This window comes from Nycticebus coucang, chromosome 18, assembly GCF_027406575.1.
Source record: "Nycticebus coucang isolate mNycCou1 chromosome 18, mNycCou1.pri, whole genome shotgun sequence".
Taxonomy (NCBI): domain Eukaryota; kingdom Metazoa; phylum Chordata; class Mammalia; order Primates; family Lorisidae; genus Nycticebus; species Nycticebus coucang.
Window position 1 is genome coordinate 55,528,975 of NC_069797.1, and position 6,393 is coordinate 55,535,367.

A 6,393-nucleotide genomic window follows, 5' to 3' on the forward strand; every position below is an offset into this window, starting at 1 on the left:
AAAAGAAAAGAAATCCTGACAAGGTAGGGATTCTACATTTGAGAACACTTCTAGGTAGAGGTAGGACTCGGTTAAAACTATTAAGTTTTGGGTGGCACCTGTGGCTCAAGGAGTAGGGTGCTGGCTCCATATACCAGAGGTGATGTGTTCAAATCCAGCCCCAGACATGATTGCAAGAGGGACTTTACCTAACAATTGCAATCAGTGTAACCTAGCTTATTGTACCCTCAATGAATCCCCAACAATAAAAAAAAGATAAAAAAAATAAATCCAGCCCCAGCTATAAACTATAAATAAATAAATAAAAATAAAAGAAGTTAGATCAAAAAAATTAAAAAAATAAAACTATTAAGTTTCTATTTTGAAGATCTCACCCTATGTCAAACATGGGCAATGATGACACCATGGCATTCTACCCAGGGTGACAGCTTGAGACTCTGTCTCAAAAAAAAAATTATAAATAGTTGAACTGAATTGCTGTTAATAGTTGACATTGCTACTTTGTATATATTTAGTAAAATATTACTTTTTATAGTTTTCTCTTTTTTTGGTAGAGACAGAGTCTCACTGTACCGCCCTTGGGTAGAGTGCCATGACATCACAAGGCTCACAGCAACCTCCAACTCCTGGGCTTACGTGATTCTCTTGCCTCAGCCTCCCAAGCAGCTGGGACTACAGGCGCCCGCCACAACACCCGGCTATTTTTTTGTTGCACTTTGGCCGGGGCTGGGTTTGAACCCGCTACCCTCGGCATATGGGGTTGGCGCCCTACTCACTGAGCCACAGGCGCCGCCCCTATAGTTTTCTTATATATTGTACATATATATTTGAGACAGAGTCTCACTTTGTCTCCCTCCGTAGAGTGTCACGGTGTCATAGTTCACAGCAATCTCAAACTCCTATGGTCAAGTGATTCTCTTGCCTCAGCCTCCCAAGTAGCTGGAAGTATAGGCGCCCACCACATGCCTGGTTATTTTTAGAGACTGGGTCTTGCTCTTGCTCAGGCAATCCACCTGCCTCGGCCTCCCACAGTGCTAGGATTACAGGTGTGAGCCACCATAGCTGGCCCTGTTTTCTTATATCGGAGTTAACATGGAAAATCTGTTCAGTTCCTAAGCATTTCAAAGGTCCTCAAAAACGCATGCCTACATGCGTGCCTGATAGAGAAAACAATCTTAGGTTAAAGGTGGAGGGGGCAATGGATACTTCTGTCCTGTTGTTCTCTTAGGAGGTGAGGTATTTTCTCTCTGGAACAGCTCTTGAGAATTTTCCCTGTCAGCACAGCCCCAGACAACAATCTCTCTAGACAAGAGTTATCTAACTTCTCTCTTCCATCTTTCCCGTCTGGATCCCTCACTTCCCTATTGAGCCCTCTTAGCTTAATCTGCTTCCTAACTTGGCTTCCCAGGTAAGCCACAGCCAACAAAGTCACAGATTTATTCCTTCAACTCAGATTTACTGTGTGTCAGCCATTGTGCTAGTGGGGGAAAAAAACAAACAAACAAAAGGAAAGACAAAGCAAATAGTATAGAGTGCTAAGGGCTCAAAGGAAAGCTGACCCTATTTTTAGAGAAAAAATGGGGGATGAGGCTGGCCAAGGTGGCTCACAACTGTATCCTAGCACTCTGGGAGGCCCAGGCGGGTGGATCACCTGCGCTCACTCACAAGTTTGAGACCAGCCTGAGCTAGAGTGAGACCCTGTCTCTATAAATAGCTAGGCATTGTGGTGGGTACCTGTGTAGTCCCAGCTACTTGGGAGGCTGAGATAAGAGAATTGCTTAAGCCCAAGAGTTTGAGGTTGCTGCGAGCTATGAAGAGACAGCACTCTACTGAGAGTGACATAGTGAGACTCTGCCTCAAAAAGGGGGGGGGGCTGGGTGTCGTGGCTCACATCTGTAATCCTAGCATTTTGGGAGGCCGAGGCAGGTGGATTGCTTGAGCTCAGGAGCTCAAGACCAGCCTGAGCAAGAGTGAGACCCCATCTCTACTAAAAATAGAAAAACTTGCTGGGCATTATGGCAGGTACCTGTAGTTGCAGCTACTTGGGAGGCTGAGGCAAGCAGATCAGTTGAGCCTAAGAGGTTGAGGTTGCTGTGGGCTATGATGTCACAGCACTCTACTGAGGGTGACAAAGTGGCACTCTGTCTCAAAAAAAGAAAAAAGAAAAAATGGGCGATAGTCTAAAATAAACATTTCTTATTCATCAAATATTTATTGAAATTGACCACACGCACAGGTCTGGGAACACAGTTGTGAACAAGGTACTGTCCTCATGATCAGAAGAGGGATACAGGCCGTAAAGTATCAGACAAAAGATTGAGATAATTTCACTGCTAATATAAGAACACATTGTACAATCATTATGTACGATGATTTGGCACAACCAGATTTTGAAATATACCTACTCTCCAATGTGGCACTGTCACTCTCGACATGCCTACACCAGCTCCAGTATAACTACACCAGCATAACATGGCATAATGGTGTAAGTACAAAGCAATTCATGGCGAGGTTAGTCATTATTTTCAATAGCAAAAAAAAAAAAAAAAAAGGAAACAACTAAATGTCCATTGGTAGAGAATTAATTACATTTTTTAATGAGGCAGAGTCTCACTTTGTTGCCCTGGGGTTGAGGGTTGTAGCATCATCACAGCTCACAGCAACCTCAAACTCCTGGGCTCAAGCGGTCCTCTTGCTTCAGTCTCCCAAGTAGCTGGGACTATAGGCATGCGGGTGTGTCACTGCAGCCACCCAGTTTTTCTATTTTTAGTGTGTGGGGGAGTCCTCACTCTTGCTTAGGCTGGTCTCCAACTCCTGAACTCAACCTATCCACCCACCTCGGCGTCCCAGAGTGCTAGGATTACCAGCTTGCCTGGCTGAGAATGAATTACGTTAATTGAGGGAGATCCATACAATGCTATGCTGAACAGAAATTAATAGGAATGGGGCAGAATTATAATGTATTGACATGATAAAAGCCTTCATTTTTTTTTTTTTAGACAATCTCACTTAGTTGCCCTGGGGTAGAGTGCTATGATGTCATAGCTCACAGCAACCTCAAACTCTTGGACTCAAGCTATCCTCCTGCCTCAGCCTCCTGAGTACCTGGGACTATAGGTGCCCACCACAACATCCAGCTAATTTTTCTATTTTTAGTAGAGACAGGGCCTTGCTCTTGCTCAGGCTGGTCTTGAACTCATGAGCTCAGGCGATCCACCCTCCTTGGCCTGCCAGAGTGCTGAGATTACAGGCATGAGCCACCATGCCTGGTCCCTTCATGATATTTTTGATAAGCATAAAATGCAAGCTGCAGAACAGTATGTGTGTGCACACACACATAAATACATTACCCCATGAAGAAAAGTATACGGTATCATGTTTGTCATTCTAGATAATATATCTAGAAAGATATGTAAGAAAATGGAAGTAGTTATTGCCTCTGGGAAGAAGTAGAACTGTGTGTTTGGGCAACAGGAAAATGAATACTTACTTTTTATTCTTGTACCTTTAAAATGTGTACTATCTGTATGTATAATCAACTAAAAACAAAGAAAAGTGTAAAAACAGCTTTGTATAGTGACAATTGTTGAGTTAAAATGCAGCTCACACTTGAATAACATGGGTTGAACTTGGAGAGTTCACTCATATTCAGATTTCCTTCCACCTCAGCCACCCCTGAGTTGGCAAAACCAACCCCTCTTCTTCTCCCTCCTCTCCCTCTCCTCTCCCTCCTCCTCATCAGCCTAGTCCATGTGAAGATGATGAGAGCAGAGACCTTCACGATGATCCACTTCCACTATATGAATAATAATGTTTTTCTTCCTTATAATTTTCTTAGCGTTTTCTTTTTCTAGCTTATTTTATTATGAGAATACAGTATATGATACACACAGCATACAAAACATGTTTTATTGGGGCAGCGCCTGTGGCGCCGGCCCCATATGCCAGAGGTGGTGGTTCAAACCCAGCCCTGGCCAAAAATTGCAAAAAAAAAAAAAACATGTTTATCAACTGTGACCAGTAAGGCTTTTGGTTAACTGTAGGCTATTAACTTTAGCCTTTCGTTATAAGTTACAAGTGTCTTTTTGACTGCATGGGGTGGGGGTTAGGGGTTGGTGCCCCTAACCCCTACACTGCTCAGTGGTGAACTATATAATTGGATAATATAGTAGTGACATCAAGGAGCGCAGAGAGATGGGGAGGGAGGGGAAGCCTACTTTGCATTGAGTGGCTAGGAAAGTCCTTTTTGAGCTGAAACCTGCAGGACCAGAAGGAACCAGCTTTGTCAATACCTGGGGGCAGATTGTTCTAGGCTGAGGGAACAGTCAGTGCAAAGGCCCTAAGGCAGAAACAAGCTTGGCATCTTTGAAAAACAGAAAAGAAGCTGCTGGCTGGAATGCTATAAGATTGAAGAAGCAATCTGAGACCAGGTCCTATCAGGCTTCAGGTCATGGTGGAGGTTTGAGGCAAGGGGAAGCTGCTGAGGGGTGTTTTAGCCTTGGAGCAAATGATATGATTTCATTTATGTTAAAAACGTTTGTTATGGAGGCTCAGTTAGGTGTTCATGCCGGTAATCCAAGCACTCTGGGAGGCCAACACAGGAGGATCCCTTGACCCTAGGAGTTCTCGACCAGCCTGAGCAAGAGTGAGATCCTGTCTCTACTAAAAATAGAAATACTAATGAGGCTTGTGGCAGGCATCTGTAGTCTCAGCTACTCAGGAAGCTGAGGCAAGCGGATCTCTTGAGCCCAAGAGTTGGAGGTTGCTGTGAGCTATGATGACGACACGGCCCCCAAACCCAGGACCACAGAGTGAGACTGCCTCAAAAAATCAAAACAAAACAAAACATTTGCTTTGGGGGGGACCCCAAGCTTCCCCCCACCACTTTGCTGCAATGGGAAAAGTAAAAAGATTATAGAGGACAAGAGAAACACTCAGAGGGATGGAGACTAGTGCTTTAGCCCAGAGGAGAAATGATAGAGGTGCAAACTTGCAGGTGGTAGAGGTTGGAAAAGCATTAATATATTCAAACAGGAGTTGACAGATCTTAAAGAATGATTGAATGAAGAGGGCAAGGGGAGAGACAAATCAACAATGTGAGTTCAGTGAATGAAATCATCTGAAACCGGAATTGTCCCCCCAAATCAAGACTTTATGGTTCCCATAGTTGTATGCTTCTGCAAGTTTCGTAGCCTCCACTTCCCCAAACCAAAAGACAGAGGCAGGAGTGTCCTCATTCATACCCAATGGTTTGTACCTCCAGCAGCAAAGTGGGAAAGAGCCTGGGGTCCTGAAGGGCCAGTGGAGAGGAGCAGGTGGGAAGACTCAATGCTTGTGAAACAAGGATCCTGAATCCAGAAGAGAGATGGGTAAATGGGGCTTTCAAGGGACAGCACGGTGGTTCAACACGGGTCACTTCTCCTACACCAAATCCTCAAACATGTGACCAGAAACCATTCTGTCCAAATCTCTATTTCTTTTTTTTTTTTTTTTTTGTAGAGACAGAGTCTCACTTTATGGCCCTCGGTAGAGTGCCATGGCATCACACAGCTCACAGCAACCTCCAACTCCTGGGCTTAAGTGATTCTCTTGCCTCAGCCTCCCGAGTAGCTGGGACTACAGGTGCCCGCCACAACGCCCGGCTATTTTTTTTTGTTGTTGTTGCAGTTCAGCCGGGGCCGGGCTTGAACCCGCCACCCTCGGTATATGGGGCCAGCGCCTTACCAACTGAGCCACAGGCACTGCCCCAAATCTCTATTTCTGATGGGAAAATGAAGGTATAGTCAAGCCTACAAGCAAAACTACGCTCTAAGGAAAGACCCACAGTTAAACTAAAGGCACATGTTAAAAGACAGCATAGAAGAGATTCATACCCACACACCCTCACATGCACAGGCAGCAATGCAAGTCACGTGTACCCTCGTGTACATGCATAAAACAGGGTGAGTCCAAGGACAGAAGAGTGCTTTTTGTTTCAGCAAAGCAGCCTAGGAAGAGACAAAGGCAAACTCCTGGGGCCTTGGGCCTGCATTCCTGAGATGTGATGAGAGGGGCTGACAGAGGTGTCAGGGTCAGTGTGGCTGGTGACTCTGAGCTCGGCCCTTTGCTACCCTCAAAGCAACCCTGGGGCTTACTCTGTGCCCAGGGAGTGGCAAGTGTTCATAAAAGGCCACCTTTAGGAAGTACCAATTTTCTTACCAGAAGCTTCTCAGTCATTCTCCGTTGCTTCCAAGGAGGCCTTATGCCTACTCTGAGGCACCCATTTCAAGGAATTAATTGATACCCACACTCCCCCTGCCACCCATGCCCAGCCTGAAGGCCCCGTGGGGTAGGCCCCAGTTTGTGGCCTGGACCTCGTACTGTGGACTGTACTGGCCCCTCCCTTTTGTGTTT